This window comes from Panthera pardus, unplaced genomic scaffold, assembly GCF_024362965.1.
Source record: "Panthera pardus isolate Hobbes unplaced genomic scaffold, ASM2436296v1 HiC_scaffold_25, whole genome shotgun sequence".
Lineage (NCBI taxonomy): Eukaryota > Metazoa > Chordata > Mammalia > Carnivora > Felidae > Panthera > Panthera pardus.
In genome coordinates this window covers 25,061,817-25,088,086 of record NW_026526821.1, presented here as the reverse complement: position 1 = coordinate 25,088,086, position 26,270 = coordinate 25,061,817, and the positions used below count along the sequence as shown (strand labels likewise).

The following is a 26,270-nucleotide window of genomic DNA, read 5'->3' as shown; positions in this document are numbered from 1 at the left end:
GAGGCAAGGGACAAACCCAAGGATACATAATTCACAAGTGGAAGAGTTAGGAGTCAAACCCAGGTCTATCTGGCTGGAAGGTCTGAGCTCTTCACCACTATGTGATACCATGAAGTGTCTACTCAGTAGATACTGAGATATTATTTCCCTTCCACTCCTGGCCCTCTGATGAGGTTCCAATAACTTTGGGCATTTGAGGCTAAACCTTTGCACCCCTTTCCCTGCAGCAGAAGTGTGGGCAGGCTGGACTCCATGGAAAAACATGGTGGCTATGCCCAAGGCTTCCTTGCTATTCAGGCTCTATGACCTGAGTGGGATAGATGGAACTGTTATGTGTGTGTAGGACAGAGGTAGGACAGGTAGGCATCCTTATTTGATGACAGTGTAAGCTCTGGCAGAGCATTTTGAAATAATGTGGTCAAAAGGTTTCAAAACAGCAGTCTGAAGACTAAATGGATGTAATTTTTTTGTCCCACACAGTATTTTTTTAATTCAAATGAATTCATCACATTTTAACATTGGGGAACTTCATATTATAACCTATATTTCCAGCCTCTCCAAGAGAAAAAAAAAATCAGACAATCCAGCCATGCTGGGCCCAGATTCCACATGGTGATACCCCATTAGATGGGTGTGTGCCCACCCACCACCACAGCCTTCCCCTAACTGGGCTGCTTCCCTTGTTAGTTATTTGCCCGGTTCCCATGAGCTTCTGAGTTTGTTTCCCCTTTACTGAAACGTTGGAAAGACTGAGACTTAGAGGGGGAAGTGGTTAGAGTTGTCTAAGCTCATATAGCCAAGAAATGGCCAATTTCAAACTGGGCCACTGTGACTCCCAGTCCAGTGCTCCTCCTATATGACACCTCCTTCTGCTGCTGTTTACAAATTTATTCCCCTGGATGGAAGCCATTGCAGTGGAAGATGCAGTGGAAGGAGCCAATTCAGAAGTGTAAGAGTGGGGAAGCTAGGCTTCTGCTTGGCTGAGGATATAGTTTCCCTTTTTTGGGTCTCTGCTTTCTCATCTATAAAATAAGGATAATAACAATCCAACTCTCTGAGGTGTGGGAAGGCTTTGGGAATTGTATGGAGCTAGGAAAGGTTATTGAACATTATTGCTGTTTTTTAAAATTTTTTTGAGAGAGAGCCAGAGAGAGAGAATGAGAGTGAGCATGAGCGGGGAGGGGCAGATAGAGGGGGAAACACAGAATCTGAAGCAGGATCCAGTCTCTGAGCTGTCAGCACAGAGCCCAACACAGGGCTAGAACTCACAAACTGCAAGATTATGACCTGAGCCAAAGACAGATAGCTTAACCAACCCAGCCACCCATGCGCCCCATTATTGCTGTTTTGATTGTCCGTTGCTATGTAAAAAAGCACCCCTAAACCTAATAGTTTAAGACAACCATTTTATTTGTTCATGATTGTGCAATTTAGGCTGGACTCAAGTAGGTGGTTTTTCTACACTTCTTGCTGGTGATCATTCCGGTGGTTGTATTCAGCTGGCAGGTTGGTGGATGGCTAGGATTCTGACTCTTCATTTGGTCTCTAGACATTCTTCTTACATGGTTGTTCAGGACCCCCAGGAATGAGCATTCCAAGAGGATAAGCCAGTGTGTAAGCATCTATTAAGTCTCTGCTTGCATCATACTTGCTAATGTCCCATTGGCCAAAGTTGGTCACATGGCCAAGCCCAGTGTCAGTGTGGGAAAAGACTACATAAGAATGACTATTGGGAAGTGTGGCTCATTGGGGGCCTTAAAGTAATGGCATAGCACAATTATTTCATGGTGTCTGACCAATGGCTAGAATAAGGCAAGTGTGCCTTCACCTGCAGCATGAAATTTGATGGTCCCTGAGTCTCCCTACTCAGAATTCTCTCTCCTGATGAACTGGCCCAGAATCTGATGTTACCTTTGCTTTGCAGCTTTGGCCTGGCAAGACTAGGCTTTCAGAAACCAGATTAGGTTTTAAACTGTGGTACTAATCCAAGTGGCTGATATGGCTGTCCATATGTGGAGGATTCCATAGTGGGCAGGGGGACAGAATGTCCTGATTGGGCAGGTCAGGGTCAGGTGCCATCAACAGAGCCAGAGGAATGGAGTCAGACCATTCTAAACTTATAATAGTAATATATATATAATATATATATACATATATATAATATATACATATAATATAATATATATTTATAAATATTTATGTACAATATATGTTTATATTATAAATATATTACAAACATTTTATATTTATAAAATATTATTTATATTTATAATAATATTTATAATAAATAATATATATATTTTTTTAATGCTTATTTTTGAGAGAGAGCGACAAAGCATAAACAGGGAGGGCAAGAGAGAGAGGGAGAATCTGAAGCAGGCTCCAGGCTCTGTGCTATGAGCTGTCAGCACAGAGCTTGATGCTGGGCTCAAACTCACGAGTCGTGAGACCATGACCTGAGCTGAAGTCGGACACTTAACCAACTTAGCCATCCAGGCACCCCTATGATAGTAATATTAATAAGAAATGACTGTAGTGAGTGTTTACTGTGTGCCAAGCACTCTTCTAAACACCTTAAGTGAATTAACTTATGTAACCCCTCAACAATTCTATGAAGTAGATATTATTCTCTGTGTTTCTTGTATGAGGCACAGAGAGGCTAAGAAACTTGCCCAGGTTCACACAGCTAATAAAGAGCCAGGATTCAAACCCAGGCAGTCTGACTTTAGAAACCACACTCTCTATGGCCTGGATCAAGAATGGGAGTGGAGGTTCATAGGAAAGACAGGTGCTGATATCAAGAAAAGGGGAAATGATACTGTGCAGGCAAAAATAGTATCTATAATCTACACCACCCATTAATACCCATAAAAAGATAATGTGCCATTTAGAGCACAATTTAAAGAACACTTTGTGTTCTTTATGCAGATACCTGAGAACTTGAATATCTTCCTGTCTCCTCCATCGTGATTCTTTAAGTCTCAGGGTCCCCTGGTTGGATCCCAGCTAAATTCTTGGGCCACCTGGTCAAGAATTCCTGAGGTACAGCAGCAAATAAAAACATCTGATCGAGAACTCTTAAAAGAATATGGAGAAGTGGATTTTGAGAAATAGATGGAGAACATGAAGGGGAAGGTAGTGGATGACTCCTACAGAAATACACCTGGGAGGCAAGGGCTGAAGCAAGGTCGATGGGAAAGTCTTGGGAAGTGTGTGTGACTCTTCTGAATGTTGGGGTTGGGAAAGGGGGTGGCATGTATCTGCCATTTCCTGGGCATTCAATCTTTTTTTAATAAGATGCTCTAGAGATGGCTTTTCTTGTTAGAACAAATGTCACAGACACAAAACCTTTCTTGTTTATATTTCTTCTAATGTGCTTCTGCTTGAGCAAGTGAGCCCCTAATGTCAATTTCAATTAATGTCGCTGCATCTGATCTTGGTGTTGCAGCTTATGGATGCAGTGGTGAGGGTGGAGCTGGGGTGGTGGTGGAGAAGGTCACTGGGAAGTGGGAGGAGGTGTCCTCTCTTGTTAGGAGGCTAGAAGTCCCTGGTGAAGGAGGCATTGGGAGGGAAGGTATGGAATGATTTGCTTCCTACTTAATGAAGATCATACTTTATTTATTTATTTATTTATTTATTTTTAAACGTTTATTTCTGAGACAGAGAGAGACAGAGCATGAACGGGGGAGGGTCAGAGAGAGGGAGACACAGAATCCGAAACAGGTTCCAGGCTCTGAGCTGTCGGCACAGAGCCCGATGCGGGACTTGAACTCATGGACCGCGAGATCATGACTTGAGCCGAAGTCGGCCGCCCAACCGACTGAGCCACCCAGGCGCCCCGAAGATCATACTTTAAAGATGCCAGCCTGTTTACTATTGATAAATTTGGAGACCCAGTTGTAAGGAAAAGAGGAGAGATAGGGCTCTAGGGCTGAGCCAGTGAAGAATGAGACAAACAACCTTCTGTTGACCTATGAGAGCTTCCCCCATTACCTTCAGCCACCAGTAGCAGGGGTGGGGGCCATATGTTCCAGCCCTGCTATCTGCTGTCATGGTGGCGGGGGTCAAGGGGGGGGGGATCCTGATTCTGCTGCATGTACTTCCCCTCTCCCAGCTAGGATGGCTCAAAGCTGGTAGTCTCACAACAGCACTTATGTGACCTGAGCTCAACACTGCAGTGGGATGGAGCAGAGTTTGGGGTAGAGGAAGAGCAAAGTTCAGGGGAAGGTAGAGACAGTGATAGCTTGCCCCCTCTCCCTCCTTCTCTTCCTTTCTTTCTTCCTTCCTAACAAAGGGGAATCTTTTGTTCAGGAAAGATACAGATTTATGTTCTCCAAGAGAAGAGCCTCAGGAACAATTTTTTTTCCTTTGAGAAGTCAGAGTTCTTGTTTTTTATCCTTTTTATCATCAACAATAATCATTAGAAGAGCTTACTATTTTTTGAGGACCTTCTGTGTGTCAGGGACACTATACACATTGTTAGTCTTCCCGACTTTCAAGGTAAATGTAATTTATGCCTATTTTACAGAGGAGAAATTGGGGCTTAGAGAGCTTGAGAACTTGTCCAGTAAGAGGCAGGGTTGGGTTGGAACTGAGGCCTGTTCATTCGATTTCTGACTCTGATGTCATCAATTACTCTACACTTGGGAGGTTTGGGCTCCTGGCTAAGATTTGCCAATAGAGGGTACATCCAAAATGAGAAATGTCCTCTATTAGTCTCAGATGTCCATACTGGTAAGGATTAAACAGAGTTTAACCTGCCCTGGACTAGAAGTCAAGATGAGAGGTCTCCCTGCCCTGGTTCTGCAACTCTTCTGATGGGCAGTTTTCAGCTTTCATGACATAGGAGTTACCCTCTCTAGGTCTCATTTATTTGTAAAATGGGCGAGTTGGGCTAAATACCTACAACGATCAGTTCAGTCCAATCCAATCGGATAGCACTTATGGGGGCTTCTTGTTTGGGTGTGCCGGAAGGATACAAAGACTGACAAGACATGCCTCCATTCTCTAGGTAAGCCGGATGCATGTTCTCTAATAGCTATAAATAAAGGGCAACAAAGCATGGAGAGTGGAGCCTTTCATTTAAACTTAGCTAGTGGCAAGTGTGCTAGGGGCAAGTGTGTGTGGCGGGGGAGAGGAGATAAACTTCCTGAGAGAAATTTTCCTCCCCTTCTTTGACCCTGTGGTTCCAATGCCATCTTTGTATCCGTCCCACATCCTTATTGACAATGATTGATTACAGATTGGGCACCTGGCTCAAGCTGGGCCAGTCACAATAACTGACCCCAGCAGCAGTGGATAATTGGTCCAAGGATGAGCATGCACTCATGTTGCGTCAAAGTTCTTCCCTGAAATTCTGTCATTAAGACCAGAAACAGAAAGCTTCAGGCTCTCTGGTGGAGCAGCTAAGAGTTGAATGCTGAGCTGCTGCAGCTGAGTGTCCAGCCTTGAGAAAAGCTTACTTGCAGAGAGAAGGAGAGTCAAGGGCTAGCGAGGGTCCTAGCAACATCTAAGTCTCTGACCCTGTCACTTCAGTTCTCTGACCTCCCAATACATTCCAGATAGATTCCTTTTCTACTTCTGTAGGTCTAAGTTCAATTTCTCCCCCTATTGGTCACTGAGAATCCTATCTCTATGCTGGGATGGTGAGGGAGATTTGGGTCAATGCTGGGGGTGGGGGGGGGCTACTCCTCACCCCAGTCAGGGAAGGACCAAGAGAGAGTTTATTCTCAACCTGGTGGACAGGAAGGAGGGAATGGCATTCCCACTGTAAAGTGCATTAATGTGGGAGGCAGGAATCCCTTCCTGTCACTGAACCTTAGGCAAATTTCTGTGCCTTTCTGAGCCTCAGAAACTGAGGCTGTAAAAACAGATTTTACATATCTGTAAAATGGGACCTGGAATATAATGATGATTCTCAAATTGTGTTCTGCAACACCCTGGAATTTTGTGGAGGGACTACAGCTTAAGGAGGGTAGTTTGTGGCTGGGGGGGGTGGGGTGGTGGTGAGGCCTAGTAGGCTGGACTCTGGGTTCCCCTTTCCTACTTCAAACAAAGCCACCTCTCTCCCGTTTTATGCATTGCCTTTCTGTAAAAGGTCTGGCTTCAAAGAAGGCTCTATAGCTTAACTGGTTTGAAACCCCCTGGATGAGATGTCTTTGAAGACCTTTCTAGTTCTAGTTCATGATTTCATGGGTTACAGGAAAAAGAATAACTCTCACACTGATGATAAAATTATTTTGAGTGTTTGTTGTACGTCAGGCACTGTGCTAAGTGCCTTATGTGCATTTATTTATTTATTTATTTATTTATAGTTTTTTATTTTGAGAGAGTGTTCTTGAGCATGAGTGGGGGAGGGACAGAGATAGAGGGAGAGAGAGAATTTCAAGCAGGCTCGGCACTGACAGTGTGGAGCTACACGACGGAATTGATCTCACAAACCGTGAGATCATGACCTGAGCTGAAATCAAGAGTTGGATGTTTAACAGACTGAGCCACCCAGGTGCTGCTACATGCATTTATTTTTAAAAATCCTTACAGCAACTCTATAATGTGGGGAATTAATTATCCCCATTTTGCAGATAAGAACCTGAGACTTGAGAGGTGGGGTAAATTGCTTAAGAGCACACAGCTGGTAAGTAGTGATGGGAGGTTTGGACCCAAATTGATTAGAAGGCACAAACTAGCAATCACAGGCCAAATTCGGCCCTACGAGGTATGTCTTTTGGCCAGGGGAGTGCTCTTGTTTTAAAGAATTTGACTTAGTTGCCAGCACTTAAAAACCAGATGATTTCGTATAAAACTTTGAACTTAGAGCTTTCCTTTTTTTTTTTCCTTTTAAGACCTGGCAACTGGCAATACTGGGCACCTCTATCCCATATGAGTAGTAGCTGCCTCCTCTAGAGGGAGCATGAACTTGCTACAGGCCCTATTACTCATTATCTTATACCTAACCCACTTTGCTCATTTACTGTACCTGCTTGGCCCTGAGGCATCTGATTTTTCAACCCTTGTTCTAATGACAAGTCTTCCTCAATGACTTCTTACATCCCTCCATTTCCATCTGCTCCTTCTATGGGTCCTGCTGATTGTCCCCTGCCATCTCTCCCTTATCTGCTCATTCCTCTTCATTCACCTGCCGTCCTCACCTGCCTTCCTTCCGTGCCTCCAATGAAGACACCTGTTAGGTCATTCCGCTCTCCTCTTCTACATCCATCTTCCTAATCCTAGCTGAGGTAGCTTTATAAACATCATTGTCAAATTTTGAAGAGGGAGTCTCCTATTCAGGGTGAGCTCACAGGGCAGAAATAATTCCAATGGTGGGGAGAGGATGTGGTTGAATGTATGCCTTGGGGCTCAGAAGGCCTTGGGTTCAAACCCTGATTCCTTTGCCTACCATCTGTGAGACATTGGGCATGCCACATTTTTTTCATCTGTGAAATGAAGACAAAACGGACCCCAAAGTTGGACCAGATTACTTCTAAAGTTTCTTCCAACCTTGACACTATCATTTTTAAATGTTTATTTATTTTTGAGAGAGAAAACATAAGTTGGGGAGGGGTGGAGAGGGGGACAGAGGATCGATCTGAAGTGGGCTCTGTGCTGACAGCAGCAAGCCTGACACAGGGCTCAAACTCATGAACCAGGAGATCAAGACCTGAGCTGAAGCTGGATGCTCAACTGACTAAGCCACCCAGATGCCCTGACACTTTATCATTTTAAAGCAACCTCTGCTCAAAACTTTTCAGTGCTTACCACTGTCTACTAAGTTGAGTGTAGGTACCAATTCCTCCAGATCCTAGTTCTAGTCTACCTTTTGTATCTCATCTTTCCCATCTCAGCTCATACCTTATGCTGCAGAAACCCCAAGCTCTTACATTAATTCCTGCCTTTATGTTTGCTATAATGTGAGGCATTATACCTCCAGCTATTGAACCCTACTCATCTGTTAGGAAATCTGTTTTCTTCTTCTTCTTCTTTGAGAGAGAGAGAGAGAGAGAGAGAGAGCAAGCACAAGCAGGGGAGGGGCAGAGGGAGAGGGAGAATCTTAAAGAGGCTCCATGCCCAGTGAGGAGCTAGATCTCATGACCATGAGATCATGACCTGAGCCAAAATCATGACTTGAGTCCAAATCAAGAGTTGAACACTTAACTGACTGAGCCACCCAGGTATCCAGGAAATCTGTTTTTCGTTGTAAGTTACAAAAACACCAATTGAAACTATTCAAACTATAAAGACATGTTGGTTCATGGAAAAGTCCAGAGGTAGGTCAAGTTTCAGGTATGTTTTTAGCAGGTTTCTGGCTCATTTCTTCTACAGAGTTTTCTTAGTCCTGCCTTCCTCCATGTGATGGCTTTACTTCTTTGGGTGACTTCCCTCTTGGTGGCTTTGATGGTCAATTTTGTGTGTCAACTTGACTGGGCTAAGGTATGCCCAGATAGCTGGTAAAACATTTCTGGGTGTGTCTGTGAGGGTGTTTCTGGAAGAGACGAGGATTTGAATTGGTACCCTAAGATCACCCTCAACAATGCAGGTGGGTATCATCCAATCTGTCGAAGACCAAATAGAATAAAAATGCAGAGGAGGGCAAACCTGCTCTTAGCTGAACTGAGACATCCATCTTCTCTTTCCCAGGACATTGGACATCACCAATCCTGGTTCTTAGGCTTTTGTACTTGGACTGAATTATACCACTGGCTTTACTGGTTCTCTAGCTTACAGATGTCAGATCATGGGACTTCCTGACCTCTATAACCATGTGAGCCAATTTCTATCATCTATCCCCATCTATATCTATATATCCTATTGGTTCTGTTTCTCTGGAGAACCCTAATACAGTGGTTAAGAAAAAATTCTGCCACAACTCCAGGCATCATAGCCTATACCACATGTCCTGAAGGCGATAGAATGCTTCTGCTTCATTCTTCTTCTTTATTGGACCAACAAGAGTAGGTCTTTGATAATTAGGAGACAGGTTAGTATAGTGTTCAGCATGCAGGCTCTAAAACTGGACTCTAGCACTTAGTAGCTGTGTGACCTTGGGAAAGTTAACCTCTGTGCCACAGTCTTCTCGTCTGTACAGTAGGGATTATAATAGTACCTACCTTGAGGGCTGCTGTGGGAATTAAATACGTTTGAAAAATGCTTAGCACATTTCCTGGCAACTAGTAAATACACCACATTAGCTCGTGTTGCCAGTGTATTCTTCAGAAACATCTCCCTTCATACTGTAATCTTCAAGGATTCTTCTGGACAACACAGAGTATTCCTAACACGTCTCTGTTTAATTCATAGCCATCCATTCAACAAATATTAGTTCTAGGGACTGAGGAATGAGCAAAATGGACAAAATCCTGTCTTTGTGAAGTTCACAAAAAAAAGTAGTAGAAGGTGGGGATGGGAGAGGGACAACAAACAAATAAACAGTATTTAAGGTGGTAATGAATGCTACGGAGAAAAATCCAGCAGGAAAGAGCACAGAGAAGTAGGGTGTTGCTATTTTAAGTGTGGGCCAGGGAAGGCTTCTCTGAGGAAGTGACATTTGAATGGAAACCTGAAGGAGTGAGCCATGCCCACATCTGGGAGGAGGGCATTTGAGGCACCTGCACAGGGAGGGTGCAGCACCACAGCCAGCACCTGGTGGTGGGGCTGATGGGAGGGCAGAGAGAGCCTCTCAGAAGAGGTGTTCCTGAGTTGAGTTTTGAAGGATGAACAGGAAGTATCTAGGCAGAAGAGGAGGTGCAGTCCAAGTGGAGAATGTGCTACAGCAGAGGGTGCTGAGAGACTGTTGTGTATTCAAGTGCACTTGGTAAGGCCAGTACAAAGGGAGGGAGGTGAGGAGCCAGGAATGGCCAGAAACAGAGCAGAGGAGATTGGCAGGGACCAGTTCCTTAATTGGTTGGTTGATTGATTAATTCACTCAAGTGTTTAGTGAACACCAGGTCTATACCAGACATTGCACTAGGTAACAATTGCATTGTTACCAGACAATGATGTACGCAAGCAGTCAAAGATGCTTGGTCTCATGGAACTTACCTTCTAGTGGGGAGACAGACAAAAAACGCACAGACTAATAAATGACAAGACTAAGAAATACCATGAAGGAAATGAATAAGAGACTAAACTAGAGAACATCTTTAGCTGGGGTGGGAAAGGCCTCTCTGCGGTGATATTTATTTATTTATTTTTTTAAATTTTTATTAAAAAAAAATTTTTTTTAATGTTTTTTATTTATTTTTGAGACAGAGAGAGACAGAGCATGAACGGGGGAGGGGCAGAGAGAGAGGGAGACACAGAATCGGAGGCAGGCTCCAGGCCATCAGCCCAGAGCCCGACGCGGGGCTCGAACTCGCGGGGCTCGAACTCGCGGACCACGAGATCGTGACCTGAGCCGAAGTCGGACGCTTAACCGACTGAGCCACCCAGGCGCCCCTGCGGTGATATTTAAACAGAGACTTGAGGCAGAAGAAGGAACCAGAAGTTAGAACATGTGGAGGAAGAACGTTCTTGTCCTTGGTCTCAGTATCACTATTTCTCCAATTGGACTTCTCTTCCTTTGAAGGGAGACACGGCGTCATCAAATAATACAAACGGAGCTATAATTGCTGGTTTCGCAGGGTGAGGATTCCATTCAAACTCTGCCCTGTTAGGACTCCCGTCCTTAGGTGGGTTCCGGGGCAAGCGATGTGAAAAACACGATCATGAAATCACAGGTCTGCCACAAGATTTCGGACAATTCTCACCCTTCAGGGAAGTATAGCTGAGGACAGAAGGGCAACCTTCTCCTGTGCTCTTTGAAGGCCCCTCCGCCTGTTCCGTGGAGGCTGGAACACTGATTTGGGTGAGAGTTTACGACAGGAGAAATACTCAGGAGAGAGGACCACCACCCAGATCAAGTTATCTATCAAACGTTTCCCGCACCCTAGAAGGGTAAGCGTACTTCAATTTAACCTCCTTTGTAGGTGGGAGTGGCGCCTCCTCTCCAAACCCAACCCAACGGCTGCCTCTCCGCCCCGTCCTAGCCTAGGCTGAGAGGAACTATCCTCGTCCTCTCCACGCACCTGGTTCGCTGAAAGCGAAAGGACCTAGGGCTCCTCCCAACGCCATCTCTTCCGCACCCTTCGGTACGGCCCCCCGCCAACCTGTTTGGGCCCTGTCTCCAGACCCCGCCCGTCTTCAGCACCAGCCAGCCGCTCTTGCTTTGGGTCACGCCTCCTTCCGGCTCTTCCCCAGAGTGGCCACCTTTAAGCCCCCACCTCCCTGCTCCGCTTCCGGGCACGCCTCCTTCTGTCCCGCTTCAATTTTTCCTCCCTCCTGGGTTTCTCTTCAGCCACGCCTCCGGCCCCCTCTGCTAAGGGTGCCGCTTCGCCCAGCCTCGCCTCGGTCTCCCTCCACCTTTGACTCCTCCTACGGGCACGGCCTCCCTTTAGCTCCACCCACATCCCCTCCTTTCAAGCACGGCCCTGGCTCCTGGCTCGGCGTGGCCTCCACGGTCTTCCATACCTGCCTTGCGTTTCTCTCGTCTCCGGCCTCACCACCCTCTCAGCCCTGCCCCGCCTTCGGCTCGCTTATTGGTGTAGCAGAGTCTCTCTTCCAGTCCTTAGCTCCGCCTCTCCAGCCTCCCTCCTCGGTCCCTCCTCCCTCAGTCAGGCCCCGCCCTGGCTCCGCCTGCCTCTTCTCCCCGCCGAAGCTCTGGACCTTTCCAAAGCGAGGCTGAGGGGGTGGGGAAAGCCCATGCGCCCGGGAAGCCGGGCTGTGTCAGGGTGGGGCTGCGGACTCCTAGCACTTGGCTCTCGGTGTCCTTTCCTGGAGAAAGAGGCAGGGGCGTGGAGGGAAGGCCCAGGGCCAGGGCTGGAACGGCGGGTGGGGCCAAGCTTAGGGAAACCGTTCAGGGCACCCCCACCCCCGCGCGCTTCAGTGGTGCCGGCCGAGGGAAGGACTCGCGGCTGCGGGGCTCGCGCCGCTGTCAGTGCGGCGGGGCGCGCGAGCGGCGCGGGCGCAGGGCGGGCTGAGCCGGGAGAAGCTGAGGGGGCGGTAGCGGCGGCGGGGGCGACTCCCGCGCGTGTGCTCAGCTCCTCACGCCGCGGCCGGAGCCGCCTTCTTCCTCCTTCGCTCCCTCCCTTCCGCCCCCGAGTGCGGCGGCACCGCCTCCTTCCGCGCCGCGCGGCTTCCTCCAGACCTCTTGGCGCGGGTGAGTGGGAGCCACGGGCGTCTCCTTAAGGGTGCGGGGGAGTGTTCCTCTTTCCTTTTCGGCCGCCCACCTCTTCACTCGAGTTCCTACCTATTTTTAGAAACTCTTTTTTCGGCCATTCTGGGCGTCCCAGGAGCGGGAGTAACTCCCGGCCCCCTCCGCCCGCACCTCCTCCCCATCCCCGGGCCCGCCGCCCCGGGTCGCTAGCCCGGCCCATCCTCGCCTGCCCCCGGCCGCCTAGCGTTCCCTGGCCGATTCCCCCTTGCGGGCCGGGCCTGGGCCAAGAGTTGGCGGGGTGGGCCCGCGCCCGCTCGGAAGTTGGAGTCTTTGTGCTCGCGCCCCGCCCCACCCGGCGAGGGGAGGAGGGAAGGGAGCGGAGGCCGCGCCGGGGAGGCCTGGGCGGGCTCGGTCCCGGCTCCAGCCCCGGCTTCTTCCAGCTCTCCTGCCCGACCCGGCTGGGTCTGCGGGCTCCCCGAGGTGCGCAGAACTGGCCCTGCCTCGCTCCCCCGGGCTTGAGCGCCGCCGCGGCCCCCGCCGCTGCCGTTCCTGGGCTCCTTGCGCACCTTGGGGCTCAGAGAGGAGCAACAACCGGTCCTCGAGCTGGGGCAGTGTTCTGCAATTCACGCAGCCCTCTGTGTGCAGCCGAGCTTTAGTTTGTCCCTCCGTAAAATTTGGGAAAGAAAGTCGCCTCGCAGCATGTTTGTGGATTTAGGAAACTAATACGTGAGAGAAGTGTTTAATACCAACAGGTAACATTTAATGGACTTGACTAGGAACTTTGTAAGCCCTATTTCATTTAATGCTCATGACGGCCTTCTGGGGTTATCCCCCTTTCCAAAAGCAAAAAACAAGGCTCAGGGAGGTGAAATAATGTGCTGCAAATCATAGTAGTCCTAGAAGTGTAAAGTCTTGGTACTAGTACCTGTTACTTATTTCTTAAGTGTGAGCTTGTGTAATCTCTTAGTGCAGAGAGGATTTTGATTTACCCTTGGGTCACATCGTTAGAGACGTAACTCCGTTTTCCCTGACTTCTAGGCTAGTGTCCACTATGCTGTGGATGAAATCCCATTCTGGGGATATGAGGGGTCGGAGGGAAAGGAAATTACTATGGATTTCTTGCTAGTATTGCCCGTTAGAATTTGATGAAGGTAGGGGACTCCAGATCTCAGGCACAACTGAAATTCTCTGGGATTTTGGCTCAAGGAAGGCTTGAGTCATTATAACAGTGAGGGCTATCCATTTTGTTTATAGTATGTTCCTCCCCCCAAACCTTGAGTGTTCTCCATAGTGTTTAGATTTATAGCTCCTGGTTGGGGAAGGGGAAGCAGGAAGTGGCTCAAGTCAAGTGCTTCAACTCTCTGCCTTCAAATAGGGTTTTATTTTCCCTATTTTCAGGTAAGACCAAGAGGGATAAAAGCGAACTAAAATTAACTTTGACTAGTGTTCTAGTTTTCCAGTGTGTTTGATCCTGGTGTGGGAAGTGTCAAAATCAGGTAGGCCACATTTTGAAAGAGTCTCCTGATGTTTGCATTAATTCTTGGGAGTCTGGAGGTCTGTTGTGCCCTCCTTTTTCCAAAATTCTGGATTTAGAAGTCGTGGTATGTAGGGGCTGGAAGGGGTCTTACTATCTGGTCTAACTTTTTTGTTTGCCTTGTCCCTCTTCCCTGTTAATTGAACACTGAAAGGGGAAGTAAGTTGTCTAAATTCACAGACTGCCTTAGTGACAAATCGGAACTAGAATTCCCAGTCCAGTAGTAGTTATATTTCTACAATCCCTTGCCACCTTTTGAAAGGGCAGTAAATTACATAGTCAGGCCTTAAGACCAGGAATCCTGAGTAAATTGAAATCACGAGGAAGTTGTTTAGTTCCAGCCACTCTCCGTGCCTCAGGTTTTGCATTAAAAGGAGGTCAGGTTTTGTGCACAGGTGTACCAGTTCTCATTACTTTTATTGTGTGGTACTTTATGGTTTATAGTACTCTTCTGGAATCATCTGATTTCGTTTCTAATCAGTTCTGTGAGGGAGTTCTTAGAATTTGCTTTACATCTCCATTTTACAGCTGTAATTGAGAATGGAGACACAGCAAGGTTGGGGTACTTGCCTTTCTTATAATCACCAGATTAACAAGTGGTAAGGACAGGACACCTTTCATGGGCAGAGGATTTGATGTGGCATAATAAATTGAGCCACTTATTGTGACTCTGTGAACCTGTTTCCTTTTCTATAAACTCAACAGGCTTGTGTGGGAGCTGTGAGAAATGGCTGTGAAAGTCTATTGCAGTAGTAGAAATAATAGCTAACATTAAGTACTTACCATATACCAGGTACTGGACTAAGGACTTTCTGTGGGGTATCTCATTTATTCCTCAGAGCAACTGTATGAATTAGGTATTATCCCTGATTTACAGAGGAAGAAATAGGCTTTAGAGAGGTTATATGACTTGTTCAGGATCCTGTAATTGATAACTGCAGACAGTATAACTTTAAAGCCAGTGTGGGTGTTTTTTTGTTTTTTGTAAAAATACATGAGACATAAAATTTACCATTTTAACCAGTTTTAAATGGACAGTTCTCTGGCATTAAGTGCATTCACACTGTTACGCAGCCATCACCACTATCCTTACCTAGAAATTTTTGTCTTCCCCAACTGAAACTGTATCCATTAAACACTAACTCCCTATTCCCATCTCCCCCCAGCCCCTGGCAACCACCATACGATTTTGTGTGTCTGATTTTGACTATTCTAAGTACCATATGTAAGTGGGATTGTACATATTTTGTCCTTTTGTGACTGGCAAAGTTGGCACTCTTTGTGCCTCCCTTGACCTCAGGGTGCTTTGTAAATGCAAAATGATCAGCCCTGATTGGCAGTATGCATCCCCAGAGTGGGAACCGAAGCCTGATTGTACCTTTGGTTAAGCTCCTTACCCCCTTTTCCTCTATCACTGAAGCCTGTTTTGGAGATCTGTGCTCGCCTCTTTTGTGTCTTCCAAAGTGACCTCTTACCCTTGAAATAGAACCCAGAGGACTCTCCACTGGCCTTGTTTGCACCTGCCTTTCTGACTATACAGGGTTTGGGCATATCAGGCTGCAGTGATCAAGAATAGCAGTGCTATGACAGCAGCTCGGATCAGAACTACTCAGAGGATGATTAAATGGATTACCTTTATGAAATGTTCTCTCTCTTTGCCCTCCTCTTTGTATATAGTCACACAAGAGGGATTAGCTTTGGTTTCCTAGAGGGTGTTTATGGATACTCCTTGTTTGCAGGTGGTTAAGATGGAGTTAAATGCATTTAGCCTTCAGAATTCTCTTTGGTTTGACCTTTTCCCGTTCTATGTGTTTGGGAGATGGTGGGGTGGTAGAATGTGGTGTTTGTGAAGGGTAGTTGGAATTTTGTCCTGATATTTACAGGGGGTGGGAGTGGGAGGTGTTCCAGAGATGGGTTTAATAGGGCAGCAAACAGATCTGAGCCTGTTGCACTTTCCTTAAAGATCTGATGGCTTAGCATTGCCTATGTATTAAGTCCAAACCCCTGAGTGTGATAATGTCAGAATGTGCTGAATTGTTTATTGGGGAGGATCTTGTAGTTGAGGAACTTTAAAGTCCCGTTCTGGCTACCTGTTGAGATTTGGTTTCATTGGACACTTCATTATCGGAAAGTTTTTCATTTACAGGAAAATTATTAAGCATCTGCCATGCACAGTCCTAACCTTGGGGATTTGGGTCTGTATAGTGTCGTGGGGAAGACAGGCAAGGAAACAGGCCATGTGAGAAGTATTGTGAATAGGGATAAACACTATGAGAGCATAGAGAAATGGTTACTTATCCAGCCTTGGAGGCTTCTTCAGATCTCAAGAAAAACAGAGAGACCTGAGGCAGGAGGAAACGAGATTTGGAGAGTTGAGGAGAGAAGATAAGACTAGGCAGAAGGAATTGCAAGTTTAGAGATGGTGGTGGTAATAGGTAAGACTTTGGCCATTTACTGTATCTATCAGATACTATACTCTTAAGCATTTAACATGTGTTACTCCTTCCTATAACCACCTTGAGAAGTATACTATTACTCCCATTCCGTAGGTGAGAACAGACCCAGAGGGGTTAAATACATCTCTCCGTTTTCTCAAGATTGTTGAATGGATCATAAAACAAAAGATGGGTGGATGTGGCCCAAGATGAGAGGAGACTGGTACAGTAGGTAGAGCAGAAGCCAGGTCATGAAAGGGGCTTGTTGCCCAGGTTGAGGAGTTTGAACTTTAAACTGAGATGAGGGGGGCCATGCTCCCCTGGGCATTTTAGAAGGCTCTCTGGCTACCTGTTTGGAGAGTGGATTGGAGGGCTAGAGTACCATGGGCAAAAAAGACCAGTTAGGAGGAGGCTGTTATGGTACATACAGGTAGGAGATGATGATGTTTCCAATGAAGGGTGTGTGTGTGTGTGTGTGTGTGTGTGTGTGTGTGTGTGTGTGTGTGTAGAAGGAATTGTGAATGAGACACAAAGATGATTGGTGTGGAGAGTAAGCAAGAAATCAGGGATGACTTCTAGATTTCTACCTGGTGCAGTTGTACAGATGAGGATGCTGATTATTGAGGTGAGGACACAAGAGAGAGGGTGGATTTCTCATGCAGGGTCCTACATCTGCTTTCATTTACCTTCTAGTTACTGATCCTAGTTCTCCATGGGGAGGGTGGGAGTGGGGGCATGGGTGAGGGAGAGATATTTCACAACACATCTGGTAACTATTCCTGACTAAACTGGGTGATGTAAACGCTAGTTTCTTTTTTTTCTATTTTTTTTTAATGTATTTATTTTGAGTGAGAGGGAGGGGCAGAGAGAGAGGGAGAGAGAATCCCAAGCACCCTCAGTGCTCTTAGTGCAGAGCCAGATGCAGGGCCTGAATTATGAACCATGGGATCATGACCTGAGCCAAAATCAAGAGTTGGATGTTTGACTGACTGAGAGCCACGCAGGTGCCCCAACATTAGTTTAGAAAAGGGGGAAATATTAAGATATCAGACACCCAGGCCCTCCGTAGCCCTGAAGATTGCTTATGTTAAGCCAAGAACAGCTTACATTTTCTTTAGACAATGTCCTTTGGTACTGCTCTATGTGCTTCTGTGGCCCTCTCTAAGTCACTTGTGTTTACTACCTGCTAGGCACTGGGAAAACAAAGTTGAGTAAAACAGGAGCTTGCATCCAGAAAGGCAGCAGGTCTCAGTAGTTTAGCTAACAGTGGTGGAGGCAGAGGGTAGGGTGAGGCTGGTCAGGGTGGGACCAGATGCCGAGGGATCAAGAGGGATTTTTGTTACGATTCTAGATGATGATTTAGATAATATATCTCTTGGAGAGAGGCATTTTCTTTCTTCTTTTCTCTCCCATTTCTTAGGCAGTGGTGGGGGGGGGGTGGTGGTAAGAGTAAAGATAGGAGTGTTTTCATATGAATGTCTATAAAAACTTTTTTTTTTTTCAATTTTATCTTGAGGTATAAAAGGTACAACTGGAGTGGGGAAGATGACAGCAGTAATGTTAACCTGCTGACTTACAACTGTCCATTAGGTATTATAAGGAAAGTTTCAGACCTGAGATGGGGTACTGCTCTTAGACTCTCAGGATTAGAGAGAGGGGACAGTGGGATAAACTGGGAGCCTAGTCATGAGCCTGAAGATTATTCATTCTGGTCCCTGCTGTTAATTCAGCTTGTGGTCTTGCCTTTCCTTTTCTGGTGCCATTTCATCATAAAATAATCTCAGAGCTCCCAGAAATTCTGTAAAGACCCAAAGGGTGGGAGCTGGGGGCAAAAATTAATTTTGAGGTCCTTCTCTGGTCACCTTCCCCACCCTGCTTAAATGAATAACTAGACATAGGCATCTGTCCAAGTATCATTAGTTATCTTTTCCATTTCTATAACCCTCCCTTTTTTTTTTTTCTTCAGTTTTATTATCTTTCACTTCTTAAGGACCTTCATGTGAATAAATGACCATACCTCATTGGAGGATGGGGGGAAGTGTGGAATATATCACTAGGTTCTATTCTATATCTCCAGAAGGTCATTTAGGCTGTCCACTGCTCTCTCTACAGGGTTAGGGGTGGGGAGATTGTGGTTGAATACTTACAGTTTCTTTCTTTGATTTTTTTTTTTAATTTTATTTTTTAAATTTACACCCAAATTAGCATATAGTACAACAGTGATTTCAGGAGTAGATTCCTTAATGCCCTTTTAGCCCATCCCCCTTCCCACAACCCCTCCAGTAACCTTCTGTTTGTTATCCATATTTAAGAGTCTCTTATGTTTTGTCCCCCTCCCTGTTTTTATATTATTTTTGCTTCCCTTCCCTTGTGTTTGTTCTGTGTCTTAAAGTCCTCATATGAGTGAAGCCCTATGATATTTGTCTTTCTCTGACTAATTTCGCTTAGCATAATACCCTCTAGTTCCATCCATGTAGTTGCAAATGGCAAGATTTCATTCTTTTTGATTGCCAAGTAATACTCCATTATATATATGCCACATCTTTATCCATTCATCCATCGATGGACATTTGGGCTCTTTCCATACTTTGGTTATTGTTGATAGTGCTGCTGTAAACATTGGAGTGCATGTGTCCCTTCGAAACAGCATACCTGTATCCCTTGGATAAATACCTAATAGTGCAGTTGCTGGGTTGTAGGGTAGTTCTATTTTTAATTTTTTGAGGAACCTCCATACTGTTTTCCAGAGTGGCTGCCCCAGTTTGCATTCCCACCAGCAGTACAAAAGAGATCCTCTTTCTCTGCATTCTCGCCAACATCTGTTGTTGCCTGAGTTGTTAATATTAGCCATTCTGACAGGTGTGAGGTGGTATTACATTGTGGTTTTGATTTGTATTTCCCTGATGATGAGTGATGTTGAGCATGTTTTCATGCATCAGTTGGCCATCCTGGATGTCATCTTTGGAGAAGTGTCTATTCATGTCTTTTGCCTGTTTCTTCACTGGATCATTTGTTTTTTGGGTGTTGAGTTCGATAAGTTCTTTATAGATTTTGGATACTGACCCTTTATCTGATATGTCATTTGCAAATATCTTCTCCCATTCTGTCGGTTACCTTTTAGTTTTGCTGATTGTTTCCTTCGCTGTGCAGAAAGAAGCTTTTAATTTTGATGAGGTCCCAATAGTTCATTTTTGCTTTGGTTTCCCTTGCCTCTGGAGACGTGTTGAGTAAGAAGTTGCTGCGGCCAAGATCAAAGAGGTTTTTGCTTGCTTTCTCCTCGAGGATTTTGATGGTTTTTTGTCTTACATTTAGGTCTTTCATCCATCTTGAGTTTATTTTTGTGTAGGGTGTAAGAAAGTGGTCCAGGTTCATTTTTCTGCATGTTGCTGTCCAGTTTTCCCAGCACCACTTGCTGAAGAGACTTTATTCCATTTGAATATTCTTTCCTGCTTTGTCAAAGATTAGTTGGCCATATGTTTGTGGGTCCGTTTTTGGGTTTTCTATTCTGTTCCATTGATCTGAGTGTCTGTTTTTGTGCCATCTTTCTTTCTTTCTTAATGTTTATTCATTTATCTTAGAGAGAGGGAGAGGGAGAGCGCGCACACGTGACTGGGGAGGGGACAGAGAGAGAGAGAGAGAGAGAGAGAGAGAGACACCGACCCAAGCAGGCTCCATGCTGCCAGCACAGAGCTCGATGCAAGGCTTGAACCCATGAACTGCGAGATCATGACCTGAGCCAAAACCAAGAGTTGAATGCCCAACCGACTGAGCCACTCAGGTACCCCAAATAGAGTTTCTGAGGCTCCGACATATGTATTTGAAGTGCTCCACTGACTAAAGTGCACATCTGGTTATTCTTCTGACACGCCCAGTGTTGCTCCACTGGGCAAAATAGGCTTTTTGATGCTTGCCAAAGTCATGTAACTTGTAATTACCTGATATTCTCTGGGATCTGTCTTCCTGTCTAAAACAAGGGGGTTGGACTAGATAATATTGAATGATATTTTTACCTCTTAATAGTATGAATTTCTGGTTTTATGGAAGTGACTTAATTCATTTCTGGAAGGAGAAACAGTTTTGTTAGAGCATTGAGAGTATGTCAGAGGGTTAAATTCTGAGTTCACGGGTACCTTTCAGTATATAAACAGATGGATATTGCTTTTTAGAGTGGACAGATTGCTGAAAAATTGCTTGTGAGATGAATTTATCAGATTGTCTAAGGAGCTCCATTATAAACTTGGAGCTGTTGTCCCATGGACAAACTTGGAGTCTAAGGACTATAAAAAATTATATTTAAATGTTTGGCAAACTGTTTAAAATCATAGAATAAAGACAGATAAAAAACAGCATAAGATTCCCAAACAGTACTAGGACTGGAAAAACACTATACCCGGAATTTGCATTTCCTTAGAGCTTTAGCTTTATGAGGTAGATGCCTCTACTGAGGTTACCTGGCCCTTAAAATGCCATCTGTAGAGACTGAATAGTTCTGTTTATTTGTTAAGGTAAGAATCATTGCTTTATCCAAGTAAGTATTCTCTTTTAGAAGGCCAGGTTAATAAGTTTAATGTTATTGGCCAGGTTTTCTTCATTCTAGAGGTATTTATCTGGTATTTAGCGGTCTCCTGTTAGTTTTATTAAGGATTTTTTTTTTTTTGTAATTTATTGTCAAATTGGTTTCCATACAACACCCAGTGCTCATCCCAAAGGGTGCCCTCCTCAATACCCATCACCCACCCCCCCCCCCCTCCCACCCCCAATTAAGGATTTTAGTAAACCTAGTTAAAGGTACTGTTTGCATGGTCTCTGTTGATATGTTTGTCTAGTTTCCTTTGTAATTCTTTGTGCTAGTGAAAGCAAGCTCAGCAGTAGATTTAAAAGAATCATTTCTATAACTCATTTCTCTAGATCTGGGTTTCCTTTCTGGAAGTAGGATCATGCTATACTGAGAGGTCAAATGTTGCCTGCTTACATGGGCCTTTGGGACTTTGTTCTTCCAGATAGCTGTAAGCTGGCAATGAGGAATGGTATTGTCAGTATAGTAATAATAGCGATGCCTGAATCAGAATCAGTTGAACACAAGAATAACTTTTCTTCAGGCCTTAAAGACTCACCTTAAATTGGTTTTCACATAAGTTAAAATCAGCTCTTGATAAAATTAGGGTCTTAGTAGAGTTACCATACTGAGTAGGCTACCTAGCTGTGATAGCATGATTATATTTATGCAACTGCTTTTCATCCCAAAGTTCAGTCATTCTTTTCCAGGAATTTGGAGTACCTGCTATGTGTTCTGTCTATGGAGAACATAAAAACAAAGCAAGACCTGATTGCTGCCCTCAAATTACTTTCAGTTTTGAGAGAAGTACAGTGGATCCTAGTTTCTGCTTACTCCTGCTGCCCTGGCCCAGATATTTGGGTTGAGGATTCAGACTAGAAATAGCAGAATTGATGGATGTATCACTAGGCAAGGAGACCTTTTTGAAGATCTGACTTCCAGTGTTTGCATATATTTTTGCCCCCCTTTATCTATTGGTGAGGTGCCCCACACACGGTGTGTAAAGTCAAGAACATTAGGGTAGGGGACAACATTGTCCTTCAGGCTTGGGTGTCCAGACATCTGTCTAGTGCTTTTCCTAATCTCCTCACATCAGTTCTCTGGCTGGCTTCCAGAAAGATTTGATACTGTCTAGCTTCTTCTTTAGGAAGTAAGAAAATGAAGTTTCATATTGAATTATTTGAAGTTTTATTATACTCAGTTTTGAAATAGCTCTCTATTTTGCTTGAAAGTGAATTATATGAAGTGTGGTTTCTGGCATTTGCTCAATTTGTGACTTAATAATTGTGATTAAATTGTGGTTCTTGAAGCCCACCACCATTGTCTCTGCCAGTTGTCTTTGAACACTTTGCAGCATGGAGCCCTAAGGAAATGGAGGGAACGTTGAGCTTACCCTGATCTTGAAGGGCTCTTCCCCTTTTCTGGTTTCTACACTCAAAAAAGAAAGGTTTTTTGGATGTTGTGTTGTGTTCGAACAATTTAGCATTGCCTGTGAGGTTTAGAAGACGAGAAAATATGCCTGTGCCTGTCCTTGAAGGTTGGAGATAATATTGAAATCAGTCATCCAAACTGTATGGAGCCCATTGAATGCCTTCTTGGTGCTGTGAGGGATGTAAACATGTATAGCATATTCTTGACTTCAGGGAACCTATGGTCTCTTTGGGGAGAGAAGATGTGTATCTGACAATAAGGCAGTTTGGTGTAGATAGCGTTGTTTGGATGACTAAGGTCTACTCTTGTTCTTTGACACTAATTTGGCCAGGTAAACTGAAATAAGTCATTTTTCCTCTTGGACCTCCATTTTGTCATCTATAAAATGGGGCTAATATTCCATATCTTAACTTCTTCACAATGTTATTGTGAGGAACAAGTTAATTTTACTAAAAGTACAAATGATACATTATAAAACCAGATGATGCAATTTATATGTGAATTTATATATGAACATATATATGTATATATATATATATTATACATGAAGAACACATGAGCTATTTGTCAGAGTTAATGGGTAAATGGCAGTGTTTTCCATAGAAGGAGAGATCTCTTTGGGTTGGAGTGATCAGAAAGAGCGATCTGAATCAGCCTCTAGGACTGGAGAAAGAATGATGGAAGCATTTAGACAGGGGCATTGATGAGGCAAAAGACTAGGAAAAACTTAAGGGGAGCAGGCTAGTGTTTTCCAGCCTCAAGTCACAGGGTAGGTGTATGTTCAGCATTAGTTACCAGTTTTCGAAGGCATACCAGATTACACTCTCGTTAGTGGTATAGGAGAGATTCCTGTTGCTTCGCATTCGGGTCAACACTTAGCATTGTCTTTTTCATTTTAAGTCCTGTTGGTTGATAGTTACAGAACTGAGTTTAATGAACGTAATATGAACTCTCAGGTAGCAATGCCATGAAGAAGTAAGATTGGGATTTCAGAGAAGGGAGAGATTGCTTCATTTGTGGTGTGTGGTGCCCAGGGGGCATTTATGGTGGAGTGAGCATTTCACTGGGCTTTGTAGGATAAAGATAGTGACCATATATTATCTGGGACCACTTCAGTTTCTCATGTTCTGTCTGGTTGTGCTTAATAAATTATGAAACACCAGTATTTCTGTGTCAGGACTCTTATCTCCTTGATACCCTGAAATCTCTTCTCAATTGCTGTGCCCCACTCCCTTTCCCTACCCCATTTTCCCAGAAAGTACGGTCACAGGAGATTTTAGGCTATGGAGATGGAGAGAAGACATTCTGTTGAACAGAAACACATGAGTGACTAAATTGAATGGCATCCCTATTCTTGCTAATGAGCTGAAGAGGGGAGGATGTGTCCATACTTCAAGGGGTGGATGGTGATGCCTTCTCATAGCCCTCTGGAGCAGGTGGAAAATGTCTACTGTTCCCAAGCCAATTGTATTTAAACTGGATAGGATGAGAATGACCTCTTTGCCTGAAATTACATCATTTCAGGAAATAAGTTAATCCAGCAGTAATACTTGAAATATATCAAAAGAGAGTTTGTCTTTTAAAAGAAGGGGGAGGTGGCAAGAGGGAATACCAAAACCTAAAGAGCTTAGTCTCTCAAAGCTCATCTATTACTTGTATATTTGCTCAGGGAAAAATTGCCATTTCTTTATCAGCTTTCATCCTGCTGGGTGGACCCTAGCTGAGTGTTTATTTTCTGTAGTTTTACCAAATCACTTTGAAGGCTGGTGTGAACATTGATCATTTCTTAGAGCCTTTCCTCTTTGTTCTGTCAGCAAATTTTAGAAAATGTACCTTAAATTACCTGGTTGGGGGAAATGAGGTGGCCCTGCCTGCTCCCAGAGAGCAGTACTTCCATGTTAAACATTAGTTAGGTCCTGATCCTGTTTCAGGTCTGGGGTATTTGTCAGGAGAGACTGACACTGATGCCACTGGGGACATATACTAGAGGGTATTTAGGCCTTCTGTCAAGTAGACTAGTTGAGTACTTGATTAAAAATCTGATCTCGGTTCTAAACCTAACTCCGTGTTTGTTATTAATAGTTACTGCCCTGTATCGGGTGCCCACTGTGTTGAGATACCATGCTTGGTACCTTGGTTCAAACTAATAGAGCTGATGTTTATTTAAAATTACTGTGTGCTAATAAGCTCTTTGTGTATGTATAGAAATCTTTATAAATCCTATAATACAAGACCTATATAAGAAAATTTATGTATCATTTACATATGTTATATAAATCTTGTATATCATGCATAAGTCTGTCTATATATAAAAATCATTTATTCTTACCTCAACCTTAAGAAGTAGGTTCTGTTGATCCTCATCATATAGATAGGAAACTGAGATGCCAGGAGGTTAAGAAATGTATTGTCACACTGCCAGTAAATGAAGTTGCCAGGAGTTAAACCTAACCAGTTATTTATTTTTAATATGAAAAATTTTAAACATACCCAAAATAGAATAGATTAATGAAGACTGATTCATTACTGTACCTATCACTCAGCTTCAATTCATGGTCAGTCATATTTCATTTATACCCACCCCTACCTACTTCTCGTCGTGTGCTTTGAAGAAAATCTCAGCTATCATATTTTGTCCTTAAATATTTCACAACATATTTCTAAAGGATGATTTAAAAAATAAAACTTCAGGGGCACCTGGGTGGTTCACTTGGTTAAGTGTCCGACTTCGGCTCAGGTCATGATCTTGTGTTTCATGAGTTCAAGCCCCGCATCGGGCTCTGTGCTGACAGCTGAGAGCTTGGAGCCTGCTTCAGATTCTGTGTCTCCCCCTCTCTCTGCCCCTCCCCTGCTTGTGCTCTCTCTCTATCTCTCAAAAAAAAAATAAATGTTAAAAAAAAAAAAATTTAAAAAACTGCAGTGGGGCCTGATTGGCTCAGTTGGTAGGGCATGCAACTCTTGATCTCAGGGTTGTGAGTTCCAGCCCCACATTGGAGGAAGAGTTTACTTAAAATACAAAACACAACTACAGTGCCATTTTCATCCTTGTAAAATTTAACAACTCCTTAATACCATCAAAATTCAGATTGTGTTCAAATTTCCAGTTACCTCATAAATGTCAAAATCTTACTTTTACAGTTTGTTTGACTTAGGATTTATATAAGATCCACATTTTAATTGGTTCCATCTTTTAAGTCTCTCTCTCTCTCTCTCTCTCTTTTTAAGTTTATTTATTTATTTTGAGAGAGAGCATGCATGAGCAAGCAGGGGAGGGGCAGAGAGAGAGAGAGGGAAGGAGAGAGAATCCCAAGCAGGCTCCGCACTGTCAGCCCAGAGCCTGATGTGAGGTCTCATCCCATCAACCATGAGATCATGACCCAACCTGAAATCAAGAGTCTTATCCTTCAACTGACTGACCACCCAGGCGCCCCCTAAGTCTCTTTTAATTTGTAGTTCACCCCTGTGTGGTTTTTGTGTTACCTTTATTTGTTGAAGTAACTGGATTGTTTTCCATGTTCTGAATTTTCTATAAATTGGTGGTTGTATCTAGGGGGCAAATATGTCTTAATCCTCATGGCAACTCTGCAAAAAATAGGTATTTTTGTTTTGCAGATGAGAAAACAGACTGAGAAAGATTGGGTGACTTGTCTAGAGCCTCCCAGCAACCTTGGATTTAAGCACAGACCATTTTGTCTCCAAAGCCTTTGTTCTTTGCTTTTCTCCACTCCCCCATTCTCTGACCTTGGGCAAATCATTTTAAGTTCTCTGGGCCTTAGTTTCTTTGATACATACACTGATGAATCTTATAGGAGTAGTAGTTTATGTGTCGATGACCATTTGAATGCCTACTATGTGATGGCATGGTACTAGATGCTGTGGATGATACTCAGGTGAATATGTTTTCAGTGAGCAGGTGGTCAGCCAGGGACTGTAGGACTATACCCTGTTTCAGACATGGAGACTGTTTTGGACATGATGGGGCTATAGGAGCTTCCTAACTAACCTTTCTGTCTTGTCCTCTTTCATGCCATACTCCTCCCTGCTGCCAGGTGCCTTTTTCTAAAAACCATTTTTGTTGTGTACTCCCCTACTTATAAATCTAATTTGAGGGACTTGGTAAATAAGAAA

At 44.3% G+C, this 26,270-nt stretch overlaps 1 protein-coding gene across 6 annotated transcripts in view; it reads left to right on the top strand.

Annotated features, from left to right (window-relative positions):
- The first annotated feature begins 11,796 nt into the window (after positions 1-11,796).
- Positions 11,797-26,270, top strand: part of RALY (RALY heterogeneous nuclear ribonucleoprotein) — an 83,314-nt gene continuing 68,840 nt past the window's right edge. Inside the window, exon 1 of one of the 6 annotated variants that reach the window (XM_019458752.2) lies at positions 11,797-12,190. The gene's annotated coding sequence lies outside the window, so the exon portion shown is untranslated. Of the gene's footprint in view, positions 12,191-12,778; positions 12,940-26,270 lie in introns of those variants that run through there. The other 5 variants (XM_019458749.2, XM_019458753.2, XM_019458754.2 and 2 more) reach the window with 5 other exon arrangements.